Consider the following 17821-nt stretch of genomic DNA (forward strand, 5'->3'; position numbering starts at 1 on the left):
TTGAAAAAGGTGGCAACATGTACGTTTTATTTGATTATTGATTGAATTAAACAATATGAAGTGGAAATTGGTACAGTTTTTCTACTCTGAACATGTAATAGTGAGAGTATGATGTTACTTTAGATATCTCACTACATTGCCGATTCTTAATGAAGATAATCTCCCTGACTATTGCATCATCGCAACAAACCAGCTAAAAAGTTTCAATTATCATAGTTAAAACATGATTGGGTATTAGTAATTATTGCATTAGAATGCATGTGTACCGTAATCATAACGGACAATGGTTACTTTCAATTCTGACAATGTCTATCGGAAGACATGCATTTGTATTTGATCCGACACACAGATCCCAATTTGTATTTTAAAAATTTGCCAAGGAAAGCACACAAAGTTTGCATTTAGAATTTTATTTCTCTGTAAGTGAATTAAGGAAGCAGTGGGTGTACAATATACCCTTATTCACACATACTGAAATGATACAAACAGGGCACCAGACTGGTTAGCCGAGTTGCGTAGCAAATCTCGGCTTTTAATTGGCGAAAGATGGGCGGGCTGTCGGCGTCCACAATTAGCTTGTCTGGTCTCTAACTCTCATACTTTTTGGTGTATCTTTGTGAGACTTACATAACATGATCACATCCAAAAGAGGAAGGTTCCTATTTATTTTGAGGTCAAAAGGTCAAAGGTAACTTTTGTCACTAAATGCCATAGATTAGAGCTTGTCCGGTCTCTAACTTTCATACTACTAGCCTAAGGGGCATCTTTGTGAAACTTGCATAACATGATCAGATCCAAAAGAGGAAGATTTCTATTCATTTTGAGGTCCAAAGGTCAAGGTCACTGTCACTAAATGCCATAGATTTGAGCTTGTCCGGTCTCTAATTTTCATACTACTTGGTGCGTCTTTGTCAGACTTCCATATTTTGATCACATCCAAAAGAGGAAGGTTCCTATTTATTTTGAAGTCAAAAGGTCAAAGGTCAAGGTTTCTTTATCACTATATACTGTAGATTTGAGCTTACCTCTAACTTTTATACATGTACTTGCTGGTACATGTTTATCAGACTTCAAATCCTGATGAAATTCAAGGTTCATGTTGCTTTTGAAATCCAAAGGTCAAGGTCATCACACTAAATACTTATTGCGGCCATTTACGGCTTCATACTTAAACACTATATTAAATACGTGCATGTTTTTACTTCGTGAATGTAAGCGTGCATAATTTTCCGAACTGCAACTTAGCCATACGCATCTTTGATGTGTTTTAGCGATTTTTTAGTTATATCCCCTGAACGAAGTATATGATCTTGACCTCAAGGTCAAAATTAAAGGTTTTTGCAATGGATTTGTGTCAGGGCCATGACTTCTTTGTTCTTTGATATAGGCATACCATATTTGACACATGAGTGTATCACCATGAGACGATGTGTCGGGTACCTTCATGACCTCTATATGACCTTGAACTTTGACCTCAAGGTCAAAATTGATTATAGGGTTTTGACATAGTCATACCATAAGACATGGGTGTATCACCATGAGACTTTGTGTCATGTACATTCATGACCTCTTTTTGACCTTGACCTTTGATCTCAAGGTCAAAATTATAGGTTTATACCATGGATATGTGTTTGGACTATATCTTCCATTTTCTTCTACAAAGGCATACCATATTTTTACACTCGGGAAAGAGGTAATTTATACCTATTAACAACACCCTTTGGGAGATTGGGGTAAGCGGGGGGTATTCTTAGTGAGCATTGCTCACAGTACCTCTTGTTTAGTTTATTGAAACCTTGAGAGACCTCTCATTGGTATGGTACAGTTATATAATAAGCAAGTAACAATATACTAGTGGTACACTGAGTTTGGTAGCATTGTCTCAATACACTTAAGCATAACAGGTTACCTGCATTTCATGCCCCTGAATCAAAGATTTGGGGGCAAACAGTTTTTGGCCTGTTCATCTGTCTGTAACAAAAAACTTCAACCTTGGTCATATCTTTTATACCATAAGAGAAAGAGCTTTCATATTTTTATGTCTACCCTCTTCCAAGGAGAGACATTGTTTTGGTACTTTAATTTAATGGGTGAAGGGCTTTCAAGTTTGTTCAAATGAAAGGCCGTGTCCCTTTCAAAGGGGAGATAATTACAAAAATGCAAAACTTGGCCAGAAGAGCTGAAATTTACCTGAATGTTTCCTGACATAGTGCAGATTCAAGTTTGTTCAAATCATGGCCACCGGGGGTGGGATGGGGCCACAAGGGGGATCAAAGTTTTACATACAAATATATAGGAAAAATCTTTAAAAATCTTCTTCTCAAGAACCACTAAGCCAGAAAAGCTGAGATTTACATGAAAGCTTGCTGACATAATGCAGATTCAAATTTGTTCAAATTATGAGCCCTGGGGGTTGGATGGGGCCACAATAGGGGATCAAAGTTTTACATACAAATATATTGGAAAAATCTTTGAAAATCTTCTCAAGAACCAATGAGCCAGAAAAGCTGATTTTTACATGAAAACTTTCTGACATAGTGCAGATTCAAGTTTGTTCAAATCATGGCCACCGGGGGTAGGATGGGGCCACAAGGGGGATCAAAGTTTTACATACAAATATATAAATCTTCTTCTCAATAAGCACTGAGTCAGAAAATCTGATATTTACAAGAAAACTTTCTGACATAGTGCAGATTCGAGTTTGTTCAAATCATGGCCCGGGGGGGGGGGGGGGGGGGGGGGGGGGGGGTGGTAGATGGTGCCACAAGTGTGTGTGTGTGGCGGGGGGGGGGGGGGTGTCAAAGTTTTACATACAAATATAGGGGAAATCTTTAAAAATCGTCTTCTCAAGAACCATTGGGCTAAGAAGTTAACATTTACATGAAAGCTTTCTGACGTAGTGTAGATTCAAGTTTGCAAAATCGTGGCCTCCAGGGGTAGTTGGGGCCATAATAGGGACTAAGGTTTTACATGCAAATATATATGGAAAGTCTTCAGATATGGGCCAAGGTGACTCAGGTGAACGATGTGGCGCATGGGCCTCTTGTTCATAAAAACAATGTCTAGTTAATATTTGTGTTTCTTGCATGAGGCAAGACCTTTCCATTGTCTCCAAAATCTGAGAAATTTGACCTGTTGACCTTAACATTGACCTATGACCTACTTTTAGAAAATTTGAATATAACTCTTTATCTTCAATTTGTATTAAAGAGGTACTGCTTTTATATTTAGCATGGGCATTTCTTGTGAGAAGACCTTTCCAACGAAACCAGATTTTTTGACCTTGACATAGTTTTTCTGAAATTTTCATAAAAACTACATTCAATTTGTCTTACAGTTCCACTTTTTTGTAATCCAGGGGCATCAATGTCTCACAAACACATCTTGTTCAGTCATAGGTTTTAAACAATACACAAATAATAGACCTTTGAAATAAAAAGAACTCGATGGATTTAGGGCTGATCTTTACTTGAGTCTGAGAAGCGTCTGTGGACTCATCATTTAAGATATCTTTGTGTCCCAAATGAATTTTCCACATTCATGACACAGATTCTCATGCTAACAATAACCCTGTATGTCATGAAAATTTTAAAATTAGATGCTTGATGAAAGAAAACTATGCAAAAACAGATTGCCTTGAAGGAGTAATGTTTGATTATATTAGTATATAGGAAAGATTGCTAACATCAGTCAGATTTCATACCAAGGTCAGGTAATATTATTGGAAAGAATTTCAGCTCGATCCATTCAATTTGCAAAATCCTCAGTTTCTAAACATTAGAATGGGATACATAATGAGCGGAAAGATTCTGAGTTATGCATACACATGTATTTGATGAACTCTGTCATTATAGTTATACATGACTTGATCTAGATGAACTCCAGCTATATTGCAGATGCTGGACAAAACATCAGTTTATCCTGAGACATTGTCAGTACCTCCAGAGTTCCTGGATTATCCCGAGACATTGTCAGTACCTCCAGAGTTCCTGGATTATCCCGAGACATTGTCAGTACCTCCAGAGTTCCTGGGTATTGAAGACAAACACTGGCATCTGTTAATTCTTATGTCCTCAGTGTCTGTTATTGGTTTCATCACCACAGCAATGAGGTTTTCACCCTTTTCTTTTGGAGAACTTCGTTAATCTGGGAAAATAAATAAATGGGTAATACCAGGAGATCCATTGATTGGTAAAGAGATTGATGACAGGCTAGTGCCATTTGTTTTGTCTGCATGGTGAAACACTACCTACCAAGTATCGGATACATCTTAATCGTTAGCCTGTACAAGTCGAGATCTATGGCTAGCCTTTGGCTGTATCACTGTTATGTGTCTTCATTAGAGTTGCAATCAACTTTTCAATGGACACTTAATACTTACATTATCTTGAGGTTGGGATTAAATTTGATGTTAGTTGTTGAGCTAGGACATTTTGGTTTTATAGAAGAAAACTGAAAATGAAAAAGATATGTCAAAAGCTAATTTAAAATTTATCTTCTGTATGCACAGTTCAGGGACTTTAATTGTAAGACAAATTTGAATCTACATTGAATATCTTGCCATATTCAAGCCCAGTTACTTTAGATGACCTTTGAATTGTATTTATTATCTTAATATGCCCTTAAGGGTAAAGATCAGGTGAATTGTTGTTTTTGTTTTTATCTTGTTCGTTTGTCTGTTGGCAGATTTAACCTGAATGTCATAACTTTTGAATTGTACATAAAATATTTGTAATTATGAAAGGTCATAGTTCAAGCTTTTAGGACAGATGAACTTTAAGATCAAAGGTCAAATTTGCCACAATATTAAATATCGTATTTTGCTGAATATAATTGATACACACTTTTCAAGAATTTTTTGGTGTGGGAAAGGGGTGTGTATTATACACCACATTAGGTTTTTGACCATTTTTTTAAGGTGGAACTCAACAGTTATGTACATGTAATGATTCACTCGGAGAGATAGCCTTCATAGATACTGTACGCTTTTTCGCTTTGTTCATCTATTTACATGTATAAGCGAAAAATCGATGTCAAGAAAATGAGTTACTAGTATAAAAATGTAAAATTGTTGAAAGAGTGTTAATGAAACAGCTAAATTAAAATTCATTGAATATGATTATTCTTCACCTCATAATATACCACCAATCTATCATGTGTACACAATGCCTGGACACATGCTAAAAAGTTAGGTTGGAAAATAATTTGGCACTGAAAAGTTAGTTACTCTAAGGTTTATGAATATCTTTAGATTAATGAAATGTTAATGTGAAACTTTGAAATAACCTTTCTTGAGCAAAAGAAATAATGAGACAGCGACCAGCACATGTTTTACGAAGCCATAGTTGAGTACACTGTGCTTGTCATTTGATTTTGTCAGATACCTCCTCAGAGTAAAGAAATACCCGAGACACACATTTTATTAAAGAGAAGAGAAAAAAAAGTGGCATGAATAAGCATGCTGTCTGATTTCCATGCGTCCATACACTAGTACATTTTCTTTTGCCATAAACGACTTGTATGAATATACATTTGATATCCATCTTCCTGCAACAAAATTTCAGAGGGTTGTTCTTAAATTTTTCATTTCTCTACCGTATATCCAAAGCATTATTTTTACAGACAGAACACTAATTATTTACAGCAACTATTAATGCCTTGGATCATAATCATTTTTATATGCTCCTCATAAGATGGGAAGTATTATGATATGTTATGTCCATGCGTCTGTCTGTTTGTCTGCCTGGCTGCTTCATCCAAGGTCATGTTTTCGGGCTTTTTTCCATAACAGATGCATGTACGACTTTGAAATTTGGTCACAATTTTTCCCTCAAGAAGTGTAAGAGAGAGCATTTCAGTTGAATTGGTCCGTCCTTGACCTACTTTAGGGCTCTAAGTAAGTCAAACAGTTTTAAGGACTTTTTTTGTTACAGATACAGATATTGCCCTAAAATTTACACATAAGCTTCCTCTCAGAGAAATACAAGTTTAGTTTGCATTTCAGCTGGATTGGCCCATCCGTCTGTGACCTACATTAGAACTAAAAATAGGCCAAACAGTTTTCCTGGCTTTTTTCATTACGGATACAGGTATTGGCCTGATATTTAGTCAAAGGCATTTTTGGTATGGTTACAGGTATTGCTCTGAAACTTTATCACAACCTCCCTCTCAGAGAAATACATAATCAGTTCACATTTCAACTTAATTGGTGCACCATGACATACTTTAAGGCCAAAAGTAGATCAAATGGTTTCCTGGACTTTTTATCATCATAGATAGATATTGCACTGACATTTTGTCACAAACTCACTCTCAGAGAAATACATAATCAGTTCACATGTCAGATGGATTGGTGCACCATGACCCACTTTAAGGCTTTTCTATTCAGAATGTGTGTTGTATCAATTCAGAGTGCATAATTATGCTTCCAGGTTGAATTTCACTGTCCGGCGGGCGTATATTGTACCGTTTGTTGAAATTCACTGTCCGACGGACGTAGATTGTACCGTTTGTTGAATTTCACTGTCCGACGGGCGGATATTGTACCGTTTGTTGAATTTCACTGTCGATATTGTACCGTTTGTGGTTCTCTTGTTATAAGTTAACGAGAGGTTTGATATATCGCACCTAATGTACATCACTGGTGGTGTGTTTTTTGCCACAAATTAAATGCTAGTTTGATATTTTGATTTTATTTTTATGTCATCGACTAATTAATAGATTTTTTAAGTTTCAACAAAGAAATATCGAATCTGTTAAAATGTTAATGCTACAAAATCTCATACTTAGCTGAAATTAACACGATAATTACCCGGTATATTCAGTGAAGATTACCGCGATGTTGAAGTCACTATGACAGCTAGGTTATCTCAAAAATATAGCTGGGGTTTGTAAATTCTTATTCTTGTTTATTCATTATTTTCGCAAAGATATTCAGTGAAGATCACTGCAAAGTATAAATCTAAGATTACTGCTTGGTCAAAATATTTGCTGCATATCATACACATGAAGTGCATATTTCCCCCAAATTCCCAGGCCCAAAGTGGGGGGGGGGGGGGGGGGGGGGGGGTGTATTAAACACAACTGCATATTATATTCGGCAAAATACAGTATGACCATCATGGTTGGGGCACATACACAGAGTTTCACAAAAAAGAAGATTCAGGAAAAATGTTTTGGCAATGATTGAATAGCAAAGCAGATAGATGATGTATTAGATTAATTACCTTTTGAATGAAAACAGGCTCTACTGAAACCTTATATTAAAAGGTGTTATGTAATGCTGAATCATATTTATATCAAGGTATTCTGTATGAAAAGTTTCATGTTACCAGTATATTCGAAGGCAAGTGGACCTAATGTATTGATTTTGTGAACACATATGAAATGAAACTCGATGTTTGGTCAGAACCTGAGAGGAGTTATATGCATTTTATGTACTTTAATAAGGGAGATGGGGGCATCTATTGTTTTGAAACTATCATAATTTATGTGTGCACTAACTCACACATTTTATATGTATAAGCATGCAGGTCCAGAAAACTACCTGTGCATATATTCTTCAAAGCTAAATTTTGTAAACATGTTTATTTTAATGTATTTTGTGGGAAAATCAGAAGAAAAATAGAAAATAGTAGCAATTTAACCTGAAATCATTAAAATTGAGCAGTTTTCTGTAAAAACTAATGCTTCTTTGACCTTATTTTCTATTATTAGATGATTTGTTGCAGCAACTTTTTCATAAATTCAAGTACTGGAATATTTGATAGTGCTTTTTCATTGAATTTTGCTGTTTGAAACATATAAATCCAGCACTTTGAATTGTTACTCTCTTATACATTAAAATACAGTTTCACAGCGAACACGCTTATAATGAATTAAGGCTTACAGTGAAGTGATTTTAATTCTCTATAGTTTTAAAGCACAGGATGAACTCATTGGAAATAGTGAATTACATTTATAATAAAATTGTTTGTCCCCAGCACTTCGCTGTAATCCTGTTTTACTGTAAGGACATATATAACATAGATTTTAATAGTAAAAAGAATGTATGCCATTTGAAAAGTTGAATTATAGAAAAAAAATTGTGGTCTCAGGTACATAATATCTTCAAGGAATAGAAGGACTAAGTTTTAGGGAAAAAATTCCATTGTTAAATTGATAGAAGTACACGGGTCACCAAGCAAATTTTTAATACAGATTGACGTGCAGCTCTTTCTACTAAAAATTCCTTGTGCAGCTTTATGAATTTTGAATTATCACATATATCTCCAAATGATTTCTGTTAAATTAATAAAAGCATTGTTTTCAAAATGGTGTCTGAAATTTTCGTTTCTCTGCCAGTCCTTGATTTTCACATGCACTTTTATCTTTGAAGGAAATTATGTACATTCATAGATTATCAGAAGAAAATTTCTTCATTCCAGTTAGGTTGAACTTTTCCATACTGAGAGGTAGCAATTAGGTATTATTTAAGACTGCAAAGACTGTCATCAAAAACAAGCTCCTGGTTATTATTTCAGATCTCCTTTGACAATTAATACTAAAGGCTGAATTCTTACTGAAGCTCTCCGAGAAGATGAGACGAGATGATTATATTTTTTATCACCCTTCAGTATTGATTGAGACCCCCTATCTGCAGTTCCTTTTTAAAACTGTTTTGCAGTTCCTTTGTCCTTAAGTGATGTGTCGCTCAAAATTAGTTGTCAGCAGTTGTTTAAGACTGCTGAGTGGTAATGTTGAGGATTTATTTATTTTTCTTTTTTAGCTTACCTGATCTGAAAACTCAAGTGACTTACACATACAGATCAGAGTATGACTCTCATTTGAAAAGTTTACTTTTTTCAACTTCTTTTTGAGAAATCACCGGACTAAATTTTCAACCAGATTTTAGTCACAAAGTACTCCAGAATGATTAGCATTCTGCTTACTTAAAAAGAAGATGATTAAGGACATCACAGCATTTCTGATATTTTCTTTAAGATTATTTCTTCATCGTTTTGATGATATGAAGATGATTTCTGAAATAGGTTCAAATTCTGTATTGTAGTATTATTGACATACTTTGTAATAATATTGGCATGGGTTGGGTACCTCATTGCATGGTTAGACCACCTACATCCAACTAGTAATGCAAGGGTCCTGGGTTCGATACCCGGTTGTTCCAAATATTTTCTCTCCTTCTTTGCTGAAGTAATGTCCATTTATACAACTTACTATGATACATAAGACCTGAATTTTCATTTTATTTACTTGCAACAACCAGGAACCATCAAAATATGTATGCTAATTCTAAAATAGACTTGGTAATTATAATGTACCCTAACATTTTTTTGTGGAAACAAGATAGACTGCAAATAAATTGTACAAGAAATGTCATGAAAAATAATATATTATTGAGAAACATTGGATATGTCCTTAAGGCATGGTGAAAATAAGGTTGGGTGTTAAGAAGATCTACCACATGGTGTAAATTCCTAAAGTTATTTAAAGGGACTGATTTACATTTTTTGAAGAAAAAAACCTGTCTTATTTTTTATGTTTACTTTAAGAATATAACTCATTTAAAGGGGCATGGACATGGTTGAGCTGAAAATTTTATTTTTCCATTTTTATTGTTTACAATGCTTAACTAATTTAAAAGTATTTCTAATGGCCAACCAAAATTCGAATATCAGTTTTTGAGTGACAAGTGAAATACAATGCTCACAATTCTTTGTTATGTAAACAAGGCTTGTGCCATGCTTTTGTTTACATATAGATTGCTTAATTTAAAAGACATGACACAATTTAAGCCTTGTTTACATAACAAAGAATTGTGAGCTCTGTATCTCCCATATACCTCAACAACTGACATTCAAATTTTTGTTGACCATTTGAAATATCTTAATTATAAGCATTCTAAACATTAAAAATTGAAAAATAAAATTTGAAAATTTTCAGGTCAAATTGTGTCCATGCCCCTTTAAAGTTGACAACCAAAATTTGGACCTAATTGTTTGATTGATTGATTGAATATTGCTCAACGTCCCTCTCAAGGATTTTTCACTCTTATAGAGACATCACCAATACCGGTGAAGGGCTTCAAATTTAGGCCTATGCTCGGTGCTTACGGCCATTGAGCAGTGATTGATTGATGTTTTCCGCCACACTCAACAATTTTTCAGTTATCTGGTGGTGCCCAGTTTTTATTGGTGGAAGAGAGAACCCAGATACAATATACCTGGGAAGAGACCACCGACCTTCCGAAAGTAAACTGGGAAACTTTCTCACTTACTGGCGTGAGCGGGATTTGATCCTGCGCTGACAGACATTGAGCAGTGAGGGTTCTTTAGCGTGCCACACCTACTGTGACACGGGACATCCGTTTTTAAGGTCATCTCTGAGGATCCGTGGCATTCAAACCTGATGCCGAGCGTTTGACAATGGAACTGTCACTACCTATTTTAATGACTTAGGTCTGTCGCGGCCGGGATTTGAATCCTGACCTTCCACATGCAGGGCGATCGCTTTACCTCTAGTCCACCGCGGTTAACTTGATTAATGCAAGGATAAGAGCAATATTTTAGCCTTAACTCTGTTTTGTAAGCAATCTCCACCCTGGTTTTTGTTTACAAACAAATTTGTAAAATGTTAATTTTGTACTTTAAAGCATCGTAATTTTACACAGACACAAGTTTAACTGATAAATGGCACATTTTACCTTAAAAAAAAAAAAAACTGAAAATTTGATATAATATACCATAAACTTTTAACCATACATTTTAAAAAAAATTGTAAACAATAACATACCTCAATCTTTGTTTACACAACAAATAATAAACTGGTTCCACTATAAACTCTCTCAAGTCTTTGTTTACCCAACACAGATATTAAAGCTAAAATATTGCTCTTATCCTTGCATTCAGAAGGTCCAAATTTTGGTTGTCAACATTAAATGAGTTATATTTTTAATTTCTAACATAAAAAATGAAAAGTATTTTTTCTAAAACCGTGAACGAGTCCCTTTAAAGTAATAGACATGAACTTTTAACTCGTTATTTTTTCTCCATTATTTGTTTGTTTTATGGTCACCTTTATTAAACGATCAATCTCTACTCAGAAGTCATCCATGCCAGTGAGGGGGACATAATTTGTTAGATCCCCAAAGGTGACCATTTGAAGTACTAGTTCCCCTGTAAAAATTAATGTTTGACAATGACAATCTTGTAATAATGATGAGTTGTCTCCTCTTTGTAGTCCCATTCTTATTAGTACAGTGTATATATTATAGACTGTTTGACATATTAAGGATTTGTAAGCAATATCGGTGATAGTCATAACCATTTTTTAGGGGTGTGTGTGTTGTTGGTGTTTTGTGTGTGTGTGTGTGTGTGTGAGTAGTGCAGTATGAAACAATGAACAGCCAAAATCTCTGTCAGATGTTGTGGAACAAGGAAAGTGGCAGTTGACAGTTATGGCAGAGATTGGACAGATACAGGGGTGAAGACAGTAAACAATGCATCATTCAGTTTATCACATCTTGAAGAAAGGTCACAGAGGAAGTTGTGGTTCAACTGATGATGTCACAATCTTACTTAATTTCGTGAAAACCAAGGAAAATGACTAAGGGTATTATATTGACATGATATTAGTGTGCCATTGGTGGCTTTCATGGAGCAGTCATTGAATTAGACTAGTGCATTTCAAGTGCATTGCTTTTAGGTACCAGTACTTGCATTTAAATTTTACTGTTATCGCCATTACTTGTTTTAAGTCTATGATGAAATCTGCATTATATGCATGAAACTCTCAACTACGACATGCAAATCTGTGAGACAAGTTTAAGAATTACGCCAATACAGAATAAACACATGTCATGTACACAGTGTAATATATAGGAGAGGAGAAAATCTAGGGCTGAATCGGAAATCGAACTTGGAACCCCTGCATTATATTACTAGTCAGTTGCTCTAACCACTGAGCCATCCAGGTCGATCTCAATGATCCACATAGTCCTAACTACTACATTCCTCCCTCCCACTACAACATTAAGGGAAATTATCCTCATTGAATTCAAAGTTTTATTATTACGTGTATTACATTGTTGAATGCCTTTCCTGTGGGTGGCTGTAGGTTGTGAATGCACCCCACCCCCCACCCCCCGCCCCCATTTGAAAGTCAGTATACACTTCTAACATAATTTGACTCTGGAGAGTGATTTTTCCAGAAACATTTTGTCTTAAATTCTTTTACTTCAAAGGGCCTCCACCCAGGTCTGGACCCTTAGATTCCTTGGTGAACCCTGAATCCTATAATAAATGTACTAAATGTGTATTAATCGATCACAGAATCTGAAGCCCACTCCATTCTTCAATATGGAATATATCGGAACCATTATTTCGTCTCCGATTCCGTTCCGGTTTTAATATTTAGTATGTCCAACGAGATCACGTTTTCTGTGTGAACTTGGGCAACTTCATCAGTAAACAAGCACATGTAACTTACTTACTATCAGATATAGTGAGTTTAGGGACAGTTTAGCGTCGTATTTGAAAGTTGAGGGGTGGGGAACAAAAGAAAAAAAACAAACCGGCAGCCGTTATATTAATATGAAAAATCTTAGCAAGAAAAGCAGTTCTGCCCATACTCATAAATCGTAAAGGGGGCGGGGGTGGGGGTATCCTTTAGTACATGTATGATTGATTGATTGAATATTGTTTAACGTCCCTCACAAGAATATTTCACTCATATGGAGATGTCACCACTGCAGGTGAGGGGCTGCAAAATTTCGGCCTATGCTTGGCGCTTATGATCTTTGAGCAGGGAGGGATCTTTATCGTGCCACACCTGCTGTGACACGGGACCTCGTTTTTTGCGGTCTCATCCAAATGACCGCCCCATTTAGTCGCCTTCTACGACAAGCAAGGGGTACTGAGGACCTATTCTAACCCGGATCACCACGAAATTAGTTCCATCAATTTAACCTTGCATTTACACTATCATTCACCGCTACTATTAACTATATCAAGTGACCAGCTAATAAATCGATCTTTGCATGTACTAATAACAAATGTATGTGATAATTTAACGCAATGTCAGGAAAAGGGGGTGGTGGTCTGGAGATCTTTTGTTTTATCTCCGCTGCCAAACTTCAGTAATTTAATCCAATATCTCATGATTTGGTACCAGGGCATTCATTTGCAACATTCTGAAAAATAATCTTCAAACCAGGCAGATATTTTTGTATCAGAAATGAGTTGTCTTTAGCCATCACCAATTTGTATGTACAAGAGTTGCCCAAGTGACCCATAATTTTCACAACTTCTTTTTCTGAAGAGTTCCAAAATTTTCTAGTTCCGATATCCTGTATGGAAAGATGTACTCGTAGCACCATGAGCATACAACACTATCCATATACAGTTATTCTTGTTAAACGGCTCCATTTGATGATCTCAGGGGTAGTGGTTTTGGTATCGGCTAGGGTGGGGCCAAAATGGTCAGTCATTAAATGTGTTAACAATTGAACATTTTTAACCTCTTTTTGATAACTACCTTTCCAATTATTTTTAAAGTGGGTATGAAGCATCTTTGGACAAGGATGACTTAAACTGTAAATTTCAGGACTCCTGCACCCCTGGGGCCCTAGGGGTAGGGCAAAAACTGCCCAAAATTGACCTATTTTCAAAAATATTTTCTACAACTGTACATTTGTAAGAAAAACTAAATCCTAATCCATAGTCATCCATGACAGAAGGAGGCCTGCAAGGTATTCCTTTACCAAAATTGTAACTTTCATGATCCCATGGCCAGGGTTTTGGTTCCAGAGTGGGACCAAAATTATTTAGTGATCATTATCTGTATCATTTGAAAGACTTTAAGTTTGCTGATACGCTATTTAAAACTAAATGCACATTTAGGAAAAGCAGAAAAGGATGTACAGTGTACCAAAATTGTGAATTTCACAACCCCAGGGTTTTTTGGATGGGTCCAAATTAGTGATATTGTGTTAGAGCACATTTTATGCTTGATCAATTTGATACCTCACATATGGCTTTGTTATCAAGAGAGGGAGAACTATATTGATTTGGGGGTTAAAAAGGTCAAAGGTCAAGGTCACATTGTAGACAGTCTACAGGTCACAGTTTTTGCTTGATTTATTTGATACTTCACAGGTAGCTTTGTTATCAAGAGAGGAAAACCCCTATTGATTTGGGGGGTCCAAAGGTGAAAGCTCAAGTTCATAGAAAAAGCTCGTAGACATTGATTGGAGGAGATATGCCCAGCCTTGTGGAGGTCTTGTTTCACTTTGTTTGTTTGGTTTTTTTTTATTGGTTTTTTTTTTTTTTGCCAGTCAGTAATTAATTCAAATTTATCATTACTAAGGTAACTTGATCTGAAGGGTTGGGTCTCGTCTTGTTCACAGCTAGATCATTGAATTTGATATTTCTTGTGATCCAACTCCTCTGTAAGATCAAGTTATAATCATACAGTGGACAGTGGACTCTGGTTACAGCTTAATGTATTATCTCCATGTACGTGATAATAACTGGAAGATCAACTGATTCCACGTGCATACAGTGTATATATATTGATAAAGGAAATACAATTTGATACACACTATGAATATTGAACCATGTTGTATGGAGTGGAAGCTAGAATACAGAAATGGTTATAATGCCTTATTAAGTTAAATGTTTCAATTATTGAAAACTTGATCATTAAAAACAATTTAGAATATTTTAGGATCATTTTCTTTTATTTAGAATTGAAACAATATGTCCACATTAAATATTTAGTACATTGTGGTCATTGATAAATTTAGCACCATACAACTGTACAGTAGATTACCGTTTTTGTTTTCCTGACTTTGTCTGTGGATTCATTGAAACATCAAGCTACCATTGCCTTTAAACTGTCTGAATGTTCAAATGACATCATGGCAAAGGCAGAAATCCCTGTATCGACAATGCTCAGTTTTCAGTTTTGTTCTAGATAGTGGCCTTTTTATCAAAGTCATGTTCAGAAAGAATCAATAGGACATTGTAAAACAATTGGAGTTCAGTTACACGGCTTATTATTCAATGTGATTAGTACACATCAGATATAGATGTCAATACACATACCTACAATCCAAGGGGATTTACCATATAATAGTAATAAAGAATTTTGTTATATGAGATCGCATTTTATACAATAAAAAAATTTGTTATATGACATTGCATTTTATACAAACAGGACTTGAATTTTAGTTTGTTGTAAGCGGAATTTCATTTTCATTGATTTCATTGTAACAGTCATTTTGATGAAAGAAAAAAGAAGAAAATTAGGAAGGACCTAAATATCTCTTCCTTATAAGCAGCATTTTAGAAGAATATATTGAGTTCCCAATCAAAGTCAATGTTTCTGATCGAGAAAAAAAACCTTGGACTTCATGAGATAGGAATGAAAATTTCTGATCAGATACATCGGAAAAGTTACCCGGTGCTTACCCTACTTGTACATGTATATGTATTATCGAAGTGTTTGAGCATTTCAAAAGAGTTCTAGACTCCCCGATTGCTTAGTGTTAGCTTGTCAATAACTATTGTCTTCTGTCAATACTTTTTACTATCTAGATTTATTTTAATTAAACAATCAGTCTTTGAATACTTATGGACCTACTTTCTTCGCTTGGAATTCGCATACCCTGTGCTACACCAATCATGGTTTCCACATGTGGCATTGTACACGGTTACTTAATACACAGCAAATTATATTTAATATATGCACTACAAACAGCTAGTGCATGTTGTTTCGCAAATCAAGATAAACGGTCTCTCACCATATATACATACATTGAAATTAAGATACCTAAACGTGTGATGAACAGACATAAAAACCCAATGAATAGACACATAAACAGTCTTCAGGTGGCACCCCATGAATTTTTACATCACAGCTATAATTTTTTGTTTTCGATTTCAAAAATTTAATTAGCATAAAATTCTTTCTATCAAAGTTACAATTGATCAGAGATAAATATGATTTCATTTAAGGAGGTATGCTACATCAGAGAAATTTGATGTAGATGAAAAGTGGAGGATATGTACAACAATATTTTGAAGTTGAAAAATTTCAAATTTACTTTATTTTGTCAAAAAATACAGTTTTAGTAGAAGGTAATCTGAAAAAAAATTAAAACCCCTGCTGGACTCGAACCTGCGACCTACAGTTCAGCATTCGGTATTCTAACCTACTGAGCTACTCGGCTAGGTATTTAAATAAAAAAGGAAAAGTCAAATATTGCTGATATCAATTTTTTCATCCATGTTTTTAATGGAAGTCAGCCATTATGACGATGTAGAGTACTACCTTAAGAGTTTTAGCCATGAAATGATGTTTGATTTATGAATATTTTGATGCAATATGAAAGTTTCCTTTCACTCTGTCCTCATTATTATTAAAGATCAATCCTTTCACTTTTGAGTTTCGAATGATTGCACGTGCAAAGAGAAAAGACTGAACGAATGGTGAGCAAACAATGAAGGCTTTGTGAACGTGAGCAGTTGGTGAACCATGAACGCAAAACTTTACAGAGCTCACATGCTGAACGAACGGTAAGCGAACGTAAAATTGGTAAAGTAGAACATTTCACTGTAAGTGTTACAAACTAACAGCAGACAGCATATCGTACATGCTCATTGAACATCTACAAATATTTGCCTATTTATAGAAATTTAACTTGTTTTCTTGGTTTGATTGCTTTTTAAAAAGAGTATGCAGCTCTGATGATGCAATAAACTCACCATGTATGATTTTTTTGTTTTATTGAATGCTGTACTTGTACATCTAAGAATTTCGGAGCATTGAAGTTGTGACCAAACCTATACAATATGATCCCATCACTAGCATTTTTAGCATGCATGAACCATCAGAATAGGCACCCTCTGAGACTATATTGTTGGATTATAATGTTGAAGTTCTGTGCTGCAGGTGAGGTATGTAATTCTGTCACACTGGGACGCACCTCTTCAATAATGCCCCGATGTATTCCTGTCCTGTCGCCTTGCTCTACAAATTTGTCTTTTAGAATTTCTTCCTTGTGCTCTTCCTGCTGTAATGTCTTGATTATCCTGTGGGGTACAGTCATGTGTGGATCTGCCAGCAGTCCTATCCTTGCCTGGACTCTGAATTGTAGCAGCATCACTCTGAATTCTTGTTTTCTTTGGGTTTCTGGGAAGCCTAGCTTTATCAGCCTATATTTATGCTTCCTTTTCCTTCAGTTGATGAATTGTGCACATTAAAAAATCTTCAAATGCCCTAACTGTATAATTGTTCCTTAAATTGTTCAATTACCATTTAAAAAACTAAGTACAAATTTACAAGTCTTGGCCAGAGAAGTTTGATTAAAGATTCACAAAATCAATAACTTTTCAAATGATGTCATATTAATATTAAACAACTTTCAATAAATTCAACTTCATTATCAAAATGAAGATTGGATTAGATGTTTTTTATATAAGGAGTTATCAAACTAAACTGACCTTTTGCAGAAGCACTTTTGATTGATTGTATCTTGTTTAACGTCCCTCTCGAGAATTTTTCACTCATATGGAGATGTCCAGAAGCACTTTTGAAAGTTGGGATATATATATATATATATATATATATATATATATATATATATATATATATATATATGTTAAACGGTATGATTTAGAGTATTATGTAATCATGCCATAATGAAGCGTTCTCATTGGCTGTCTGCTTGTTTGTTACATATTGATGTTATGTCAGTCAGTCAAGTTGTGGCAGATGTATGCATTGCATTACTTATGGATTTCAAAGCTTCTGTACACCT

The 17821-nt window shown here is 35.2% G+C and overlaps 1 protein-coding gene and 1 long non-coding RNA gene across 7 annotated transcripts in view; one reads left to right on the forward strand and one right to left on the reverse strand.

Moving 5' to 3' along the window:
- The window catches only part of LOC125682519 (uncharacterized), a 97269-nt gene that overhangs the window by 39914 nt on the left and 39534 nt on the right, over positions 1-17821 (forward strand). Inside the window, exon 1 of one of the 3 annotated variants that reach the window (XM_048923155.2) lies at positions 16465-16577. The exons of the other annotated variants lie outside the window; for them this stretch is intronic. The gene's annotated coding sequence lies outside the window, so the exon portion shown is untranslated. Of the gene's footprint in view, positions 1-16464; positions 16578-17821 lie in introns of those variants that run through there. 3 annotated transcript variants of the gene reach the window in all.
- LOC125682523 (uncharacterized) lies at positions 3451-17596 on the reverse strand. 4 transcript variants are annotated; one of them, XR_007372584.2, is made up of 4 exons: positions 17505-17596; positions 16767-17237; positions 4382-4452; positions 3451-4146 (listed from the first exon to the last, which is right to left on the reverse strand). It is a non-coding gene; the product is annotated as an uncharacterized LOC125682523 (long non-coding RNA). The 4 variants fall into 4 exon arrangements; XR_007372582.2 differs by having other exon boundaries at positions 4254-4452; XR_007372583.2 differs by having other exon boundaries at positions 3451-4452; positions 16988-17237.

Source organism: Ostrea edulis, chromosome 2, assembly GCF_947568905.1.
Source record: "Ostrea edulis chromosome 2, xbOstEdul1.1, whole genome shotgun sequence".
NCBI classification, from domain to species: domain Eukaryota; kingdom Metazoa; phylum Mollusca; class Bivalvia; order Ostreida; family Ostreidae; genus Ostrea; species Ostrea edulis.